The following is a 20,000-nucleotide window of genomic DNA, read 5'->3' on the forward strand; positions in this document are numbered from 1 at the left end:
AGACTGCAACAATAGGCATTTTTTCCCATGCTAAGATCATACATATTTAGCTAATCTTTAAAGTTTAATGAAAGACGATAAAGCTATAAGGTCATTTTCCGACCACTTTCTTGCCTAATAAAAATCGCGCATTAGATTTACACTCTCTTCTCGCGGCAAGACCCTATTATCATATTCGTAGCAAACACTAATAGTCTAGAAATATATAGTATTAAGTAATGCACGGACAGTGAATAATATCTATAATTAAATACCTGAACCTTTACGAGTCGTTTAAGAAGAGTTTAAGATTTTCTATCTTTGCAACCATTTTTTTAGGATGTATTGTGCGTAGCGGCCACCTTCTATGGGCAGCTGGGATGAGGTACAACACGCTCTCTCACACCCACTCGCTCCGCCCCTCCCCTCTCCCTCTCCTCCTTCACTCTCTTGCTCGCTCTCGCTCTCGCTCTCTCTCTCTCTCTCTCTCTCTCTCTCTCTCTCTCTCTCTCTCTCTCTCTCTCTCTCTCTCTCTCTCTCTCTCTCTCTCTCTCTCTCTCTCTCTCTCTCTCTTCTTTCTTTCTCTCTCTCTCTTTCTTTCTCTCTCTCTCAATCTCTCTCTCTCTCTCTCCATCTCTCTCTTCATTTCTCTCTCTCAATCTCTCGTTCACCATCTCTCTCTCTCCATCACTGTTTTCCATCTCTCTGTCTCTCTCCATCTCTCTCTCTCTCTCTCTCCCTCTCTCTCTCTCTCTCTCTCTCTCTCTCTCTCTCTCTCTCTCTCTCTCTCTCTCTCTCTCTCTCTCTCTCTCTCTCTCTCTCTCTCTCTCTCTCTCTCTCTCTCTATCTATCTATCTATCTATCTATCTCTATCTATCTCTCTCTCTATCTATCTATCTATCTATCTCTATCTATCTCTCTATCTATCTCTCTATCTATCTCTCTATCTATCTCTCTATCTATCTCTCTCTCTATCTATCTATCTATCTATCTATCTATCTATCTATCTATCTATCTATCTCTCTATCTATCTCTCTATCTATCTATCTATCTATCTATCTATCTATCTATCTATCTATCTCTCTATCTATCTCTCTATCTATCTATCTATCTATCTATCTATCTATCTCTATCTATCTCTCTATCTATCTATCTATCTATCTATCTATCTCTCCCCTTCTTGTTTTTTTCTTTTACAGACCACTTTCCCGTTCGTGCAACTCCACTATCCCATTTTCTTTTTCTTTCTTCGTTTTTTTTTTATCATTATCATTATCTTCTTTTACCCTTCGCCATCTCTCCTTCTTTACCCCGCCTATTCCTCTCTTTATTTCACCAAGTATTATCTTACTTTTATATATATTTTTTCCTCCCTCTTTCCACCCCCTTCGCCTCTCGCTCTTTCCTCCTGATTTAATGAGATGTTGATCGGGCACCGCAATTACCTTAATTCCAGCGTGAATGAAACGCACAATGTCTCTCCCTCGCTCGCCTTACTGACGCCGCGAAGCAAATTAAAGCAAGTAAGTATACAGGACATGGGGCCAGTTTTTATGGTGCGCCCCCCCCCCTCCTCCACTCCTCCTTCTCCTCCTCCTCCTTCTCGCCCTCCTTCCCTCCCTCCCTTCTTCCTTTCTCCCTCCACCCTTCTCTGTGTTTCTCTCTCTCTCTCTCTCTCTCTCTCTCTCTCTCTCTCTCTCTCTCTCTCTCTCTCTCTCTCTCTCTCTCTCTCTCTCTCTCTCTCTCTCTCTCTCTCTCTCTCTCTCTCTCTCTCGCTCGCTTGCTCGCTCGCTCTCGCTCTGTCTGTCTCTTTGTTTTTTTTCTGTTGTTTTTCTCTCGTTTTATTCTCTCAGACTTTTCATTAATTTCGTCTCTTTCCTTGGTTCTTCTGTTGCATATACTTCTCTATTGCGCCTTTTTCTTTTCTTCTCCTATTCTTCTCTTTTATTTCATCCACGCATCTCCTTTGATCTTGGCTTCATATCTCTGAATGTCCAATATTCAACTACTCTCTCCCTCTATAATACCGCAGTACCGATATGTTGTTCTATAATTGCAACGCAGTGCATGCACGGAGATATCTGAAAACAATAAGCATTAGCGAGTTGGAGGACTGAAGCACTGACCTTACCTTCTTACGAAGACAAGGGCAAGCCCGCGACACACATGCAACCCTTTCCCACAGCTACCTCATCCCAGGCTCTACAGGAAGAAGCCCCCTGTCCTTATTTACGGTTATGGCTGTTCTTTGTGTCAGGCTCTGATGAAGACTCCAGGAAGCCTCGAGTCCAGCCCGGTGGGGGATTCCCAATACGGTCTTTTATTAGGCTTTTTCCAAGAGCGCGCGATTGCCACGGGGGAAAGGGAAAGGACCTCTACTCACACACAGGCCCCGCGCGAGGTGAACCAACCCGTCATAAGTTTACATGATGTTTCGTATTAGAACCAACGGTGCTGACTGAAGAATATTCTGATCAATCGTGATAGAGATGACACAATGACATTAAAGCGTGCACTACCTGACATGCTCACGCAAAAGGACTAATGCCGTCTGCTGGAGACAATCGTATGTACGGACACACTCATTAATAAACACCATGTTATACTACTTCTGGTGAATTGCAACTCCTATCAGTGTAAGGACTCAACAAACAACCTAAGGTTCATCCTGTCAGCAACTTAGTTATCTTGATGAATTCCACCTTGTTCTTTGTATATTATGTAGCCTAGTGACTTTTATCTTGCTAAATAAGTTTTTTATATATATAATTATCATCATAAATATGTTGTAGCTTCCTTGACAGGACTTGATATCAAGATATGCATATTCTGCTGAGACGAGAGAAAAAATCTAATTATCTGCGAAGAAGACATGCAGGATGGCATGTGCAAAGCCGTGCAAAAAATGAGATTAATTATATCAGTATGCGATCAGATTTTCCTGGTCTGAACGTCTAGGCTAATTTGGAATGAAGAACCGAGAAAAACCCACAGACATTATTTTCATTACAATGATTTGGCGGATGATTACCTCCCTTTGGTAAGCCAAGTGGTGATCTAATATGGTTGAGGAATAAGTTAACGATGCGGTGCTGACAGTGACCCTTGCTTAAAGATGCTGCGAAGATCAAGCTGTAGACAAGTGGCCGAAGTCGTTGATTTGTATGCATTGCTTCCATTTCAAAACGGCAAGTATATTGCTAGCTTATCCGCCAATCAGTAGTAATATATATTCGAAAAAGGAAGAACTATCCATCAAGAATGTGCTAATGTGCTGAGGCTATTATGTGCGTCTGAAGTCGAGAGCTCGAGCAGACGTCCGTGCATGCAAGCAGCTCACACAGCCCAGACACCGCCAAACCCACGCTCAGACTGTCCAAGATGGTACGCCACCGCAGCAATCTTCTTGGCCGCTCTTATCTGTGTTTGTTTGCTCAGGACATTTCCTCTGCATCAGCTCGGGGGGGTGAGTTGTAACTTGTGATATCTTTCTTTCTTCCTTCACTTCTCTTCCCTTCCCATCCCTTTCCCTTCCCCTACGAAAGAGAGGGAGAAAATTACCTCCCCCCCTAAAAAAAAAAAAAAAAAAAAATCTGTTCAGAGGCCATTAAAGCCCCCAGAGACACGTGGCCATCCGTCACAAGCATCACCCGAAGCCAACACGTGTCTGCCATGACAACGCTATCTCGTGCAGTGTTGACAAGGTGTTTGTGGTCACCACAGACACCTGCCGCAGGTCGCACGTACAACGCCCGTCACACTTGACCACCCTCACGCTGCCTCGGTACCACATTTACTTCGGGTGCCGGGGTCTGGAGGGTGGAGAGGGTGTGGCGGCGAAGCTAAGAACAAAAGTTTGGAGAAAAAACTACGGGACATGAAGCGAATCTAAGAGTATAAGAAGGGGATGCAATGTAAAATCAGCGTGATGGTGCGAAGATGTCGGTGATGATAGTGGAAGTAGTGCTGGCCTGATCCTGCGCTCCGGTTGAAGTCATATGAAACTATCGATTGTGTGATTTTTGTTATTCAGCGAGTGTGTGTGTGTGTGTGTGTGTGTGTGTGTGTGTGTGTGTGTGTGTGTGTGTGTGTGTGTGTGTGTGTGTGTGTGTGTGTGTGTGTGTGTGTGTGTGTGTGTGTGTGTGTGTGTGTGTGTGTGTGTGTGTGTGTGTAGAGTTACTGCCTATTTGGAATACCACGAAAGAGGTTAAGGCGCACCAGGCAGATTTCTAAAGTCAGAGAGGGCATAAGCATATGAAGTGCTACCCCGAGAGACGGTGAAAAGGGCTGAAAAGCTTTAAAGAGGCTCACTTTCAGACTGAGGCGGGAGAAAAGCCTGAGGTGCTCGTGGGCCCGAGCGAGGCAAGGCAGAGAGAGGAGGGGGCGGCGAGGGCGGCCCGGTGTGCTGTGTAAGCGGAGCATCGTGAATAAAAACTGGTGGTCCGCCCACCCTCCGCCCATTCGCCCGCCGCCACCAGTCAGCGGTCATGGGGTGGGGGGTGGAGGGCGGGGCGGCTCGGACACCATTATATATACACTCCAACTTTCCTTCTGACTCTCTATCCTGCACAGGAAACCTTTCTTTGTTCTCGGAGCCGACTCCTACGTGGCACAGGCCTGGAAACACGGCGTAAGGCTTCCTCTGTGGCCGCTGGGCGATGCCAGCACACATCGGCCTCGAGAGATGAAGAAGAAAATGGCGTATACTTCGTTCCCTTCACCGCTGAGGCTATCAACCCTGCACGCTGTGAAGACCGAATTAGCCCAATCCAAAAGCATTATTCCCCAACTTGTTTTAATACGATGTTTTAGATTCTCTCACACCAAACCTCCCTATTTCCAATTAGTTTCACTTTTCATTCCTAAACAGATCTCGCTAATACCAGGGATTGGTAACAATTGCAAGGCTCGCATGTTCCTGGAAGATGCATAGAAAGAGCCGAGCGAGGGCCCTCTCCTCCTCCGGCATCACGCGAAGAACCAGGCGAGTCCCCCCTCCGCTTTTCTCCCCAGCAAATGACATACATTTTCTCTGTAGCCTCGTCGAAATCCGGCTGCTTGTGGCGGAGATTGGTTGGCTCGCCCACTATTGCGAGTTTTTCGTTATGAATAGATAAATAAATGGATAAATAGATAAATAAATAAACAAAAATGATGCAACATCCTACCAGTTTCTTAATGACACGAAAATAAGTCTTTGCTTTTGGTGCCTGTCTCTCGCGACATGAACATGCGATAAACAAATTCTCCCTACTTGGTTAAGAGCATGAAATGATTATTCATAATTGATTCTGATACAATACTATCAAGAGACAATATATAGAATGACTTAACTATATCAGTATCAAACAGTTTACCGATCTCAAAATGTATGTTCATTTCATTTGAGTAGAACCACAGTACAGAACCGCCCTCTATGTCATGAGCTAAAACAAGGCAATCAAATTAAGACTATGATTGCAACTGTTTCTTATTATTATTTGTGTTGTTTTCTCTCATTCCCCAACCACGTTGCTATTTTATAACTAAGGAAGTGAAGTGGGTGACTGTGCAACTATGATAGAAGAGTCACTCTATATACCTAATCGTCTTCCATTAATGGTATTCCCATTAGAAACCTTTCCCCAATGCGGAGTTGTGACTCTTTTTTGATCATGCGTTTCCTAGACTGAGAAGCACCGTCGCTGTAATTAGGGCTAACTTCTCCCTGGGATAAGTACTACACTGACTCTCCACTTACGTATGCTTACATGCACGAAAACACAAGTTTATTTATACTGTGTCTTTTATCCTCATCCTCTCTCCCTCCCTCCCTCCCTCTCTCTCTCTCTCTCTCTCTCTCTCTCTCTCTCTCTCTCTCTCTCTCTCTCTCTCTCTCTCTCTCTCTCTCTCTCTCTCTCTCTCTCTCTCTCTCTCTCTCTCTCTCTCTCTCTCTCTCTCTCTCTCTCTCTCTCTCTCTCTCTCTCTCTTCTCCATTGTTTCTTCCTCCTCCCCTCCTCCTCTTAACCATTCCCCCCCTTCTTCTTCTTCTTCTTCTTCTTCTTCTTTTTCTTCTTCTTTTTCTTTTTCTTTTTCTTTTTCTTTTTCTTGTTCTTTTTCTTTTTCTTTTTCTTCTTTTCTTTTCTTTTTCTTTTTCTTTTTCTTTCTTTTCTTCTTCTCCTCCTCCTCCTCCTCCTCCTCCTCCTCCTCCACCTCCTCCTCTCCTCCTCCTCCTACTCCTCATCCTTCTCATCATCATCTTCATCATCCTACTCCCCCTCTCTCCTATACTTTCTACTACTACTACTACTACTAATGCCATTACTGTTCCTACTCTTACTCCTACTCCTATACTTCCTCTGCCTCCCTACACTCCTACTCCCTCCCTCCTCTTTCTTCTTCTATTCTTCTCTTCCCCCCCCTTCTTCTCTTCTTCTTCAAATTCTTCTTCTTTTTCTTACTACTACTATCCTCCTCCTTCCTCCTCCTCTCTCCTACTCCTTACTTCCTTCCTTCTCTTCTTCCTCCTCCTCCTTCCCCCTCCTCTCTCCTCCTTCCTCCTCCTCCTCCTCCTCCTCCTCCTCCTCCTCCTCCTCCTCCTCCTCCTCCTCCTCCTCCTCCTCCTCCTCCTCCGCATCCCTAACACTCACACTTTACTCTAAAGTCTTACATAACAGAGCGGAGGCACGTGTCTGCCACGAGGACATCCGCGTACCCGCTCTTCGCCAAATGGATCTAAGGTTAACCATTCACTATTACGAATTCGAAAGGGAAAATACACGCTTGCCATTCATGCTTTGTATATTTATATATTTTCACTATTTGTCTTTAATAGCTTCGTGCTGAGCTTTTCTTACGATTTCTTAGCCAGGAAAGCAAAATAAAGCAATGGCAGTAATCAGCAGTGTTATCGATTTTATGAGACTTTCTCGAAACTCTCGCGCAATTAAGCCTCGTGAGTGCAGCGGCCAGAGAGCAAACGAGAAAAGAAAGAAAGAAAGAAAGAAGGAAAGAAAGAGGCGCGGGCACGCTTCCGTCTCGGCGCCACCGAAGCTCTCGAGATCTATCGGGTGAGGCAGCATTCCCACCTCCGGCCCTTTCACGCGACTGTGAGGAAGAATGAGCCCCTCTCACTTCCACTGCATATACTATTCCCCTTCATCGTCCCCGTCTGGTTATTCCCTTCATAATCCTCGAGATAATATTCCGGCTCACAAATCAGGGAAGACCTTGAGGCGTGGCGGCCTCCCTCCCCGGTACAGCCACTTGACCGTGTTTATACCGCGATAGCCGCCCCGCGTCCGAAACCCTTCGCTTCCTTCTCGGCGGTCACCGGTGGGAGATAATTAAGAACCAACACGCACTTCGACACAATCTGGACAAGAGAAAGAGTGCGTAGTGATCAATCTAGAAAAAAGGAGCGCAAATTGGCCGACTCACTCAAGTGCCCACGCCAATCACCGTCAAACCAGAATATGTACCGCGCCACGCGTCCGCAGACGTCGGCGGGGCTTCACTGTGCCTCGCTTTATCAGCTCCGAGGCATTGTTGTTTCTTTATTCATTTAACCTTAGGGCCCTGCGGAGGGGACCTCTTGGATCGCGTGTTTTCATTCATTATCCGAACAGAAAGTTTGTTGTCATTAAGTTGCCGTGGGTTTAATTGTTCATTCTTTTTAATACTTTAATCATATTCGTCATTAATATTTCTTATAATGCTAATTATCAACATGATATGTACTATTCAAGCTATTTAACCGTAATTAGAATATCAATATCCTTTCTGCATGTATATATTTCTTTTAATTTCTATTTTTACAGCACTGACTTCTATGCAATTAACGCGCTACTTAATTATCATCACGATTCATATTGATACATCATCATTACCCTGTCAAGATTATCATATGCATTTCATTACATTCTCAACTGTCGCTTCGTATCATGTAGTCATTATTTACACTAGATCTCGTAGCTGCAAATTAATCAGATGACAATCAATCAAATAGCACTACATCTAGAAAATACATTCAGGATCGCCCGTTATTAAAAATATATATATTCTCGACACAATCAATATCTCCATTACACCTGTCACGATCTAATTATTTATCTAACTTATTCCATCATCACACTCCTTACCCTCCAGCCATGGCGTCCCTAGCAATAAGAGAAATTTGTATTTGTTTATGTATACCTTTAGTACGTTAGCTCGGGTGTCCTGGTAGTCCCCTCGCCTTTCCCCTTCATCGTGTTTTTATTACATTTATTCAACGGCTCACTCAGAGGGCCACGAGAGAGGCCGGCTTGTCGTGGCGAATACGCGAGTATTTTGTGGCTACCAGAGCAGGAAGGGGAGGGGAGGGTAGGGGATAGAGGGGGAAGTGATGGACGAGGAGGAGGAGGAGGAGGAGAAGGAGGAGCAGAAGGAGGAGAAGGAGGAGGAGAAGGAGGTGGTGGTGGAGAAGGAGGAGGAGGAGGAGGAGGAAGAAGAAGAAGAAGAAGAAGAAGAAGAAGAAGAAGAAGAAGAAGAAGAAGAAGAAGAAGAAGAAGAAGAAGAAGAAGAAGAAGAAGAAGAGGAGGATGAGAAGGAGAAAAGAAGTAGAAGAAGAAGAGGAGGAGGAGGAGGAGAAGGAGAAAAAGAAGAAAAAAAAGAAGAAGAAAAAGAAGATAAGAAGAAGAAGAGGAAGGAGAAGGAGGAGGAGGAGGACGACGACAAGAGAAAGAAGGGTTGGACGAAGAGGAGAAGGAAGAGGAAGAGAAGAAGAAAGAGAAATGAGAGAAGCAGAAGAAGCAGCCGGCTGAAACGGAGAAGGAGAGAGGAGGATTACCTCGCAGCCGACGTGGAATATAAAGCCTCGCCCGATACAGTCCCTCGGGTGGGTATGCCACGCTCCATTTCACTCCGCTGCCTCCAGAAAGCTCTCTCTTTTTTTTCTCTCCTCCCTTCCTTGAGCTCTATCACTGCGCGTGCCATGTACCGGCAGGCGCAATGTCACTGGCCGTACTCGCCCTCCGCATACGGCAAGAGAGCTGCCTCGCGCCACAAATGACCACGGCGGTTTATGCAGCCCAGTTGCTCCAAATAAGAGCGGGGGGAGAGCCGAGCGTGAAAGGCCAGCGTAAATAAGCATTCGGATCTGGTTTTTGTGAAGACATGATCGCCGTTATTGTTATCGGGAGATGAAATTTCTTATGGTAATCATATCTAAATAACAATGCAGTCGCCGGTATTTACGAAGAGGTGTGGGCACTTATTCTAGATAATAAAACGCTTCTCTAATAAATGCCTGATCTCCGCCATTAAAAATAACTTTTGTTGGATGGAACGAATCGTTAAATGCTGGAAATCTATACTACTAATTCAGATTGTTTTCGTTCTTGTGTATATGTGTGTGTGTGTATGTACACACATACAGACACATATATATATGTATACATACATAAATACATACATATATATATATATATATATATGTGTGTGTGTGTGTGTGTGTGTGTGTGTGTGTGTGTGTGTGTGTGTGTGTGTGTATAAATATATATATACATATACTGTATCTATGTATATATATATATATATATATATATATATATATATATATATATATATATATATATATATATATATATATATACATATATATATACATATATATATATATATATATATAATATATATATATATATATATATATATATACATATACATATACATATACATATACATATACATATATATATATATTTATTTATTTATCTATTTATATATGTATACATATACATATACGTACACACACACGTCTTTATATTTTATCTATAAACATATAGAGAAGACCGTGATGTTCGAGAGGGAGTGGAAGCGTCTTTTCAAAAGTGCTTTGTGCTAACGCCAACCATCTTTATGAGCTCGATAATCTCACTCATATAGTAGAACATTACAAAAATGTAGAACAGTGAATAATGTCCAAGGATCCGAACAAGAGAGCAGGAAATCCAAGAGCAAATTCCGTCCGAGTAGAGTACCCTCCAAGCACAAGGAGCAAGCACAATCCCCCTTCCGCGCACCCGCCCCCACCCAAGCATCGGTGCGGGTGTGGGGACGGCCATCAGGTGAAAGTGTGGGCGGGTCGTGTACCTGCAACCATCTCCCCCAGAATGAAAACCTCTTATCACTGCACGATGCAATATGCCCACTGATAGCGTCACGATCAATCAATGATGTCTCCTGATGCAACACTGCGGGTGTCTACCTGCTGTCTGCTTGGACAATGGATGCACAATATTTTTTAGCCCTATGTGAGGCATGTGTGTGTGTGTGTGTGTGTGTGTGTGTGTGTGTGTGTGTGTGTGTGTGTGTGTGTGTGTGTGTGTGTGTGTGTGTGTGTGTGTGTGTGTGTGTGTGTGTATGTGTGTGTGTGTGTTTGCAGTTGTATGCTAATTTGTATGTGTGTGATTTACTTATTCAGAATAGTTATCTACATACACATTATCCTGGCATACATCGCTAAAATGATTTCCCATAAGGAAGAATTTCTTCATAAGGCGTTACCTCAAAAGTCTTTTCCTAAATAAAATCATCGACGCCCTCTGAATGCCTTACGATTTCCAAAAGCGGGAAGTCCCACAAAGGCGGTGCTGGAATGGGCGTGGCCTAAACGAATCAGTTGAGTGGGCGGGGCTAAAGAGGGTGTGTTCCTCAAGTGTGAATGTCGAACTAACATATAAGGATGGCAAAGCTGCAAGAGGGGGTGGGGGTGGGAGGCAAGGGTATGCGAGGGTGAGTGAGGTGGGCCGAGGATTACCAAGGGTGGGCAAGGGTGGGCGAGGGTGAATGGGGGTTTAAGAACGTGAACGGGGGTTAGCGAGGATGGACGAGTATTACCAAAGGTGGCGTAGGGGGGCAAGGGTGGACAAGGGTAAATGACGGTGGGCGAGGGTGACGCAGGACAAAGGTGAGCGAGGATGAGTAAGGGTAAACGAGGGTGTGCGAGGGAGGACGAGTGTAAGTGTGGGTAAGCTAGGAGAACGAGTGAGGGTGCTTGAGGGTGGGCTAGGATGAGGGAGGGCAAGTATAAGCGAGGGTGAGTCAGGGTAGACTAGGGTGAGCATGAGCAGACGAGGGGAAATTAGAGTGAGAGAAGTTCTACTAGCGGGCAAAGCGAATGACAAGCCAGGAGAATGAACACAGTGGAAACGACGAAGCTGGGCGATGCCTTGGGGCTGGAACACCAACGTGGGCGTGGGCGGGTGGATGAGCGCTTAGGGAGAGAGGCGAGAGAGGGACATGGGCGGCGGGTGCGTGCCTGGACCACGGCTACTGGACGACCGGTGCTGAAGATGCTGACAACTGCTGCCACGCCCCTGATGGATGAGGCAGCTATGTGCTATGTCGGCAGGCTGAAGGAAGGCAATGCTGTGTGACTGGCGTATGGTGAGAGAATGGTGAGACGGAGGTGAGGTGGGGTAATAAGGATGGTGATGAGACGCTCGTAGGACGCTCGTAGGACGCTAGTGAGTATGGTGATGAGACGCTCGTTGGACGCTCGTAAGACGCTAGTGAGTATGGTGATGAGACACGCGTAGGACGCTAGTGAATATGGTGATGAGACGCTCGTAGGACGCTAGTGAGTATGGTGATGAGATGAGATGGTGTAAGGATGGTGCCGTGGTGATGAAATGACTGTAAAAAGCTAGTGAGTAGCTGGGAAGATGGTGGTGAGTGGTGATGCTAAAAGTGAAATGGTAGTTAGATGGTGGCGAGCGCTGATGAGATTGAGTTGAAATACAAGCGAAATGGCGGAGAGAGAGTAATAGGATGGTAGCCAGAAGATGGTGAGTATGGTGACTGAATATACCAAAGCTTTCAGACTGCAGAGGAAGCGAAGTGCGGCTAGGGTTAATGGACACAAAAATCGAAATCCGTGAGTCTTGGTCAGAGGAAAATGCGGTTGAAAGGATGAATGTCTGCGTGGCAAGAAGGTGGAAGCTGACAAGCAACATCAAAGGATTAAGGAAAAAGGGAAAAGGAAAAAAGAATGAAAAAAGTGGATGGCAAATGCGTGAGAGAGAGAAGGGGGGTAGAACAAGAAGGGAGGGAGAGAGAGAAAGAGAGAGAGAGAGAGAGAGAGAGAGAGAGAGAGAGAGAGAGAGAGAGAGAGAGAGAGAGAGAGAGAGAGAGAGAGAGAGAGAGAGGGGGTAGGAAAGGAGGGAGAGAGGGAGGGAGGGAGGGAGGGAGGAAAGGAGAGCGAGAGAGAGAGAGAAAGAGAGAGAGAGAGAAAGATAGGAGAGAGAGAGAGAGAGAGAGAGAGAGAGAGAGAGAGAGAGAGAGAGAGAGAGAGAGAGAGAGAGAGATGGGGGGTAGGAAAGGAGGGAGGGAGAGAGGGAAGGAGGGAGGGAGGAAGGAAAGGAGAAAGAGAGAGAGAGAGAGAGAGAGAGAGAGAGAGAGAGAGAGAGAGAGAGAGAGAGAGAGAGAGAGAGAGAGAGAGAGAGAGAGAGAGAGAGAGAGAGAGAGAGAGAGAGAGAGAGAGAGAGAGAGAGAGAGAGAGGGAGAGAGAGAGAGAGAGAGAATGAGAGACCGAGAGACACGGCTGAATGACAGAAAAATGAATGATTCGTGAAAAAGAGCCACGGGAGAAAGGGGAGGCTGGGCAAGGAGGGAGGGAGGGAGAAGGGCGAGAAGGGGGAGAAGGGCAGGGCTGAGGGGAAAGAGGAGGGGGCGGAGCCACAAAGGAGCCACGTGAGGTCAGGACGCTAATTAGGCGCAGAGACGCGAGTGCGATCACAGACTCATGCCTAATTCTGAGGCTTTGGAATCGGCTTCAGTTTCACGCTAGTCTTTATTATGTCACTTATATATATATAAGGTTTAGAAACGACATAACGCATTCTTACGCCTGATAAGATCATCATTGTTAAGGAAATGATAATAATAATTTCGAATCTGATATATGACAATGTTCAGCACAGTTTACTCAATACTAGTATTGTGGTGATGACGATCATCATTAACATTGCTAGGAACGGCAGTATCGTTATTATGATTGTCATTATCACGTTTTTGTCATCAGAGTTGTCATAATCGTGATCAGTGTCATCGTAAATCTTTTTGTTGTTTGTTATCATCAAGGAGAGTTGTCGTTATGATTTTTACCATTATTTCTGCTTTGAGAAACGAGTAATACTATCATCTTTATTCCCCTTGGCTCCATCTCCGTGAACCGTCTTCTTCCCATCATCACCTCCTTCATCATCACCTTCATTTCCCACACGCCCAACTCATCACCCTCACCACCACACTCCCCTTCATCACAGTGTCGCCATAACGACCCTCCAGCCACCGACACCACCAGCCATTAAGCTTCTCAACTTTTGTGTGTAAAAATCGGTTTTCATGGCGAGTGAGAGATGTTTGTGGTCGGGGGTGTATGGGAACACTGGCCCGGGGATGGGGTGGGTGGAGGGCTGGGGAGGAGGGGGAGGGGGAGGGCTGAGAAGGAAGGAGGGGGGTTAAGATGGAGAAAGGAAGGTTAGGAGAGGGAGGGAGGGAGGGAGGGAGGGAGAGAGGGGTCAGGGGGAAAGAAGTGGGAGGTTAGAGGAGAGGAAGGGAAGAAGGGAGGAGGGGAGGGTAAGGAGGAGAGAGGAGGGTTAGGATGAGGAAAGGGAGGGTAGGATGAAGGGAAAGAGAGTTAGATCTTGGGTTTAAGGGGTGGGGGGAGGAGTATGAGGAAGGAGAAGAAGGGATGGAGGGGAGGGGGGGGGGAGTGGAGGATGAAGGGTGACGAAATCCTTTCCACGGTAGTACAACTGTCGTTAGCTTATCGGGGGCCGCTGCGAAGGGTGCCACGACAGGACGAGGAAATTGCCGCTGTCTCGCTTATTATTGGCAGTGGACCTAAACACTCTTAGAAATAATGATAACGCTAGCGATGTTACCGTTCCCAATATTGGTTTAGTTGTCACTATGATAATAATAATAATAATAAAGATAATAACAAGAAGAAGAATGAAAATAGGAATAACAAAAGAAATAATGTTGAATATGATAATGATGATAATAATAATAATGATAGCAATATTGCTAATAACAAAATGATAATAATAATAATAACAATAACAATAATAATAATAATAATAATAATAATAATAATAATAATAATAATAACAATAACAATAACAATAACAATAACAATAACAATAACAATAACAATAACAATAGCTATAACAATAATAATAATAATAATAACAACAATAACAATAACAATAACAAGAGCAATAACAACAATAATAATAATAATAATAATAACAATAACAATAACAGTAATAATCATAATAGCAATAAAAATTACAATAACAATAACAATAGCAATGATATTAATAACAAAATTGATAATAATAATCACTATTATTGCAATAATGATCATTATCATCATCCTTAATACTGTTGCTGTAGCTCTTTTTTTAATGATGATACTGCTGGCAATAAGAATACTGACATTGATACTGATAATCATAATGACAATAACATGATATTAGTCGTCCTATATCCACCGATGGAATTACTAATATTATCTTTAATATTAACATAGATATCGCTGTTCACTATTATCATCATGATCTTAGTATTGCTTTTGCTGTCGTTTCTCATTGATTTCCTGACACTCACTGCCAGCAGCAAGACCGATTTATAGTCGAGATTAAATTAGGAGATATAGAAAGATATTGGTAGAGATGGTCGTCTTATAAGTCGTAGCATTGACGATAATAAGTCGCAGTAGTTATGTGCACATCGCAAAAGCAATAAATGAAATCTGATATAAAAAGGCCGATAATATTGGTATAGAAAATCCGATAATATTTATATAGAAAATCCGATAATATTGATATAGAAAGGCCGATAATATTGCTTGTTCCCTCAAGTGGATCCGTGCCTGAACGTTGGCTCGGCGAGGCTGGCCACAAGCGTCGGTGAGGGCGGGCACCGAGTGTGGCGGTTGACACGGTCCGGTGGGCAGCGGTGCCACTAGTGACTTGTGAGTGGCGGGGCTTCCACCACGGCCCCTGCCTACACCCTGCCCTACCCTGCCCACCTTCCAACCTCTGATATGAGTGCGTGGGAGGTCCCCCTGCCAGAGTTCGTGAAATAATTTTCCTACTCAGCAAAACTCGGCATTTCTCTGAACAGGCCACACAGCCCTCCCTTGCCCAATAGCGCCCTGTCCTTCTACACATGCCTTCGCACCTCTCAGTCCGCCGAGCTTTCCTACTCGACTGATTGCAGCTGCTCAGTAGTATGGTTCTCTCCCCTCACTCTCCCTTCGCCCCGCTCGTGTCGCACCCTCATGAGTTCCCTTCCTGGCTATGATGGCGGTACTGGACGCGCAGCTTCGTTCAGCGTGAGGGTGGCAGCGAGGCCCCTCAGTGTCAAGCTGTGGCCAAGCTTCAGGAAGAAGAAGGGAGAGGAGAAAGAGGAGAGAGGGACTGAGAGTTGACACCAGCAGTAAACCAGTGGTCGCTGCCACCCACCCCCCTCCACCCACCCACTTCTCCTCCATTCCCTTTCCCTGCCCATCCCCCTTCCCCACTCCCTCCAGCGCTACCCTCGTCTTGTAATCCGACACCTGCACCTTGACCACCCCTCACCACCCCTAAACACTCCCCTCACGTTCCTCCGACCTGTGCTACACACGCACGCACGCACACATGTACTCACACACATACACACCCTTACAATATAATCAATATGGGCGGTCGCATGAAGTTTCTAAAATAAAATATCAGATATAATGAATTCACTGTAAGGGTACACAGAAAAAGAGAGCAGGCGTAACTAACGGAATAGACCAAACCACAATACAAGACTTGCAATAAAACTGAAAACTAATTCACACTCTGAAGTCCAGCACCTGGCCAATGGCGGTGCTCTAACAAAGTGATTAACCCACACACATCAGATAAGCCAGCACTGATAAACAAACTCAAATATCTAAATGACATCTCCTGCCTCGCTACTACGACATTTACTGCCTTCTACAATACCAATGCCTTGTATTCCTTTATCCTTCTATCTCTTCGCATGATTCGCATATATCCAATTCGTTGGATAAGGAGCGAGAGAGAAACGAAGGGAGATTGAAGGAAGGGAGACAGGAGGGAAACAGGAGATGATGGGGAGTGAGTGAAAGGCAACGAGGCGCGATGTTTATCCGATTCAAAAACTATAATAAACATCTCTCATAAAGTCCACGTCAAGATGAAGAGCTCCTGGCAGGTACGTGTCGATTCCGATGCGATTGTGTCGGTAAGTGGAGGTGTTCGTGGCCAGAAACAGCGAGAGGAGCGAGTCTAAGGAGGCGAGAGGCACACGCACTCATACACTCACACGTATAACAATCACGGCAGACCACAAGAAGTGCCGTTGCTTATCAATTCGAAAAATTACAATACATGTCCTTCACAAGTAAGAAAAAAATACACTGGGATGAAGACCTTTTGGCAGGTGCGTGCTGATCTGGTGTGATTTTGTCGGTAAGTCGAGACGTTCATAGCCGCAAACACTTTGAGGGGGGGGGGGGAGACAGGGGGAGGGAGGGCGGCGTCGAGGCCAGGGAAGAGGGGTAGCGGAAATTCTCATAAGGTCGTCTTGGGGGGACTTCCCTTGGACTACCCTTCCTCTCTCGTGTTTCCCCCTGTGCCAATTCAATCTGTAGCTTTGTTAGACTGAGTGAATAAAGAAATCATCCTAAATAAATGCCTTTTCCTCATGAGGTGGGCATTCGATTGGGAGGGAAAAGATGGATAGCGTTGGTCATGTAAAACGCTGTTGATTATTACCCTCTTCCTAATACACTGCAGCCTAATCGAAACTTTTCCACGCAGAAGAAACCTATATTAGTAACCATTATATATTTCCCTCTTAACTTTCCAGGTATAACGCTAGTTAAGTTATAAGGTAACAAAAAATCTGCCAGGCAGCGCATACTTTTGCGAATGGCTAATCCTTGAGTATTCCCCTATAAACGACTTTTAGCATAGTAAAAAGAAGCACCGGTTTTACCCAGGATTTACATCCAGAAATAAATACAATATCAGAGATTTCGAGAATAGCAGAAAAGTTAAAGACAATGGACTCTAGAAGTGCTAGAAGTTAGGGATCGCAAGCAAGGCATCTGAGTAAGACTCGACAACATCACCACGTACTTAAGGTTGAGAATGAGCTTGTAATCATTTTTTTTTCTGCCACGGCTGTATAATCAAAATTAGAGCGGTTATATGAACTATGTGAATTTATGAATGGTCATAGGGTTTCACAAAGATTAATGTCCCAAGTTATCACCTCATTAGTCTCGGGGTTTCGCGATCGTTTGGGCCTTCCTCATTTCTGCACTTTAATCGTATACATCTCTCATAACACTTCTAAAATTATACTATCAGAGTACATCCTATTTGTTGTGATATGACGATTCTGAAAACTTCTCAACTTCTATTTTCAATTAGAGAAAGTAAAGTCAGAAAGAAAAGAAAATCCATTTTAGGTTTGTATAATTTCTGATCTACACATGCTAGCACCGGTTTCATGTGAATTCCAAGCTCATCCTATGAAGTGAGGTAGAGACCGCGGATGGCCCAACACGCTCACTGTATCTCTGTGGAAGACTTTAGAAGGGTACGTATAACCAACTGGATAATATTATCTGCCCCGTATCCACTATCATGAAGTGATGAAACGTATTTGACTTGTGAAGCCGATGTGCATCAGATCTTGTGTTTGTTTTCATAACAGAAAAGCGTTTGCGTGTTTATACTAAGGCCAGGTTCTAAATGGATAAATGGATAAAGATCCCCGCGCAATTTCCTGGTTGTCATCAAGCAGTGATAGACACATGACAGGCCCCGCGGCTAGGGGTTGTAGCGCGTTTGATTTACCAATTACTTTGACAGATAGTTAGTGCGCCACATACTCCGGTTGTTGTTGAGCACGTCAGGGCTGAGGCTCCGCAAAGGTCCCCGAGGGCCTGTCCTGACTCTCCGAGCCGACACCACCGGCCCTACATCACCCAGCCGTCGCCCGAGCCGCGCAGCTCGCGTCTGGCCAGTGTGAAGACGTGCGACCGCCTTGTTTGTTGCTTGCGACGAGAAAAGCAATGGGCGGGCGCTGGCCTCGTATCCTTCGTACATAATCAATCATTTCTTGATTTTTGGGAGAGATTTTTCAATGGAGACGGGAAGAAGATTCTAGGTCGTTCTGTTGCCACACAGCGAGTCCCGATCCCAATCTCGTCATATTGCACGTCTTGTACTCAAGTTCTTTTCAAATCTTGCCCATATTTTCTATACGATCCAAGCATAGACGCACAAGGAGATGGAAGGTAAAAGGCAGAGTGAGAAAATGACGTACTGTGAGTCACAAAGATGAGTTTATAGATCGATCGACTCATCCTATTTTCCTCCGTTACTCTCATTTATGTTTCCCTTTCCTCCCATTTATTGTCCACTCTCTCTTTTCTCTCCCTATTTCACTTCACATCTCCATTCATCTCTTCTCTCATTTCACAGTCCAATTAACACTCAAACTTATTCTTCGCGCGTCAGGTCAAAGTGCAAAAGTGCAACATCCAGTGTAATACAGCCATCGACCTCTTCCCTACAGCCAGAAACAACAAGCCAGATCTCTAGTTTGAGAAATTAGATAAAACAACCAAACCACCATTCAAGACGCCCGTCTAACGCCGGCTCGTCCCGGGGTTCTTGCGTGAGGGCGTAGTGAGTGGCAGCTGACGGCTGACATGTCTAGTCGAGATTACAGTGACTACGGCCGCTGCTGGATTAGTGTCAGTCTCATATAAGGAAGAGGTAGATGGGTGTATTATATTTGCTTAATTCAATCTGGCGCGAGCAAAACACTCATAACTTCGTTCCTCTTTCAATCAGTCACCCTCTGCTCACCTTCAGCTGCAGCATTGACAGGCGTGTTTGGTTATCTCGATGCTTTGTGGTGCCACCGTTAGACTGCCATCAGGGGAGAGCGACGAGGAGGTGGCCACAACACAGTGCGTAAAATAAACAAACAACATTGCAAATCCGTGCATAAATACTCAAGCATCAAGGTCTAAGGACAAGTGAGAGAGAGACGAATTATGAGTTATGCCCGTGCTTAGAGTAAGGAGCACTCCTGCATCTAGGTAGATGTTCCGTAGTTTTATAAGCCTCACCGAAGAACACAGCTGTTTTCACCCGAAAGGAAAAATAAAACATAAGCATAGATCAACATCCTACACAAACATACATCAGCCATTTAAATCTTGTTTTCACTTCTCTTACATTTGCTAGTATCAGTTTTATTATTACTGGTATTTGACAACGTCTCTCATATCTCTTCTTTCCTCTCTCTCTCTCTCTCTCTCTCTCTCTCTCTCTCTCTCTCTCTCTCTCTCTCTCTCTCTCTCTCTCTCTCTCTCTCTCTCTCTCTCTCTCTCTCTCTCTCTCTCTCTCTCTCTCTCTCTCTCTCTCTCTCTCTCTCTCTCTCTCTCTCTCTCTCTCTCTCTCTCTCTCTCTCTCTCTCTCTCTCTCGCTCTCTCTCTCTCTCTCATCCACTCACTCTTATTCACTCACTCACTCACTCACTCACTCACTTACTCATCCACTCTCACTCACTCACTCATCCACTCTCTCTCTCTCTCTCTCTCTCTCTCTCTCTCTCTCTCTCTCTCTCTCTCTCTCTCTCTCTCTCTCTCTCTCTCTCTCTCTCTCTCTCTCTCATTATTTTTCCCCAGTGTCCGGCAATCAGTCAGTTCATGAGTGTTTATGCATGACCCCTTCCCAAGAGAGCACATCAATGCCATTGATATTCCACGCCCGGCCGTGTGTCCTGCATGTAACACCTGTTCGGTTCCAGGCCCGGCACAGTAATCCCCTCGAGTGGCCCAGGCATACTAAGAGAGGTCGGAGCTTTCTGCGGCCGCGGGTCTCGGCCAAGTAGCAATTACCATTTTAATGGGTCTGTTTAAGAAGGTGTGAAATTATACCACGTCGGGTTTGTTCTTCCGA

At 45.0% G+C, this 20,000-nt stretch overlaps 1 protein-coding gene across 2 annotated transcripts in view; it reads right to left on the reverse strand.

The window, feature by feature from the left end:
- Positions 1-20,000, reverse strand: part of LOC122257453 (protein N-terminal asparagine amidohydrolase) — a 120,100-nt gene that overhangs the window by 92,082 nt on the left and 8,018 nt on the right. The window lies entirely within an intron of this gene.

Source organism: Penaeus japonicus, unplaced genomic scaffold (assembly GCF_977035675.1).
Source record: "Penaeus japonicus unplaced genomic scaffold, GWHDUDI00000001_assembly GWHDUDI00000022, whole genome shotgun sequence".
Lineage (NCBI taxonomy): Eukaryota > Metazoa > Arthropoda > Malacostraca > Decapoda > Penaeidae > Penaeus > Penaeus japonicus.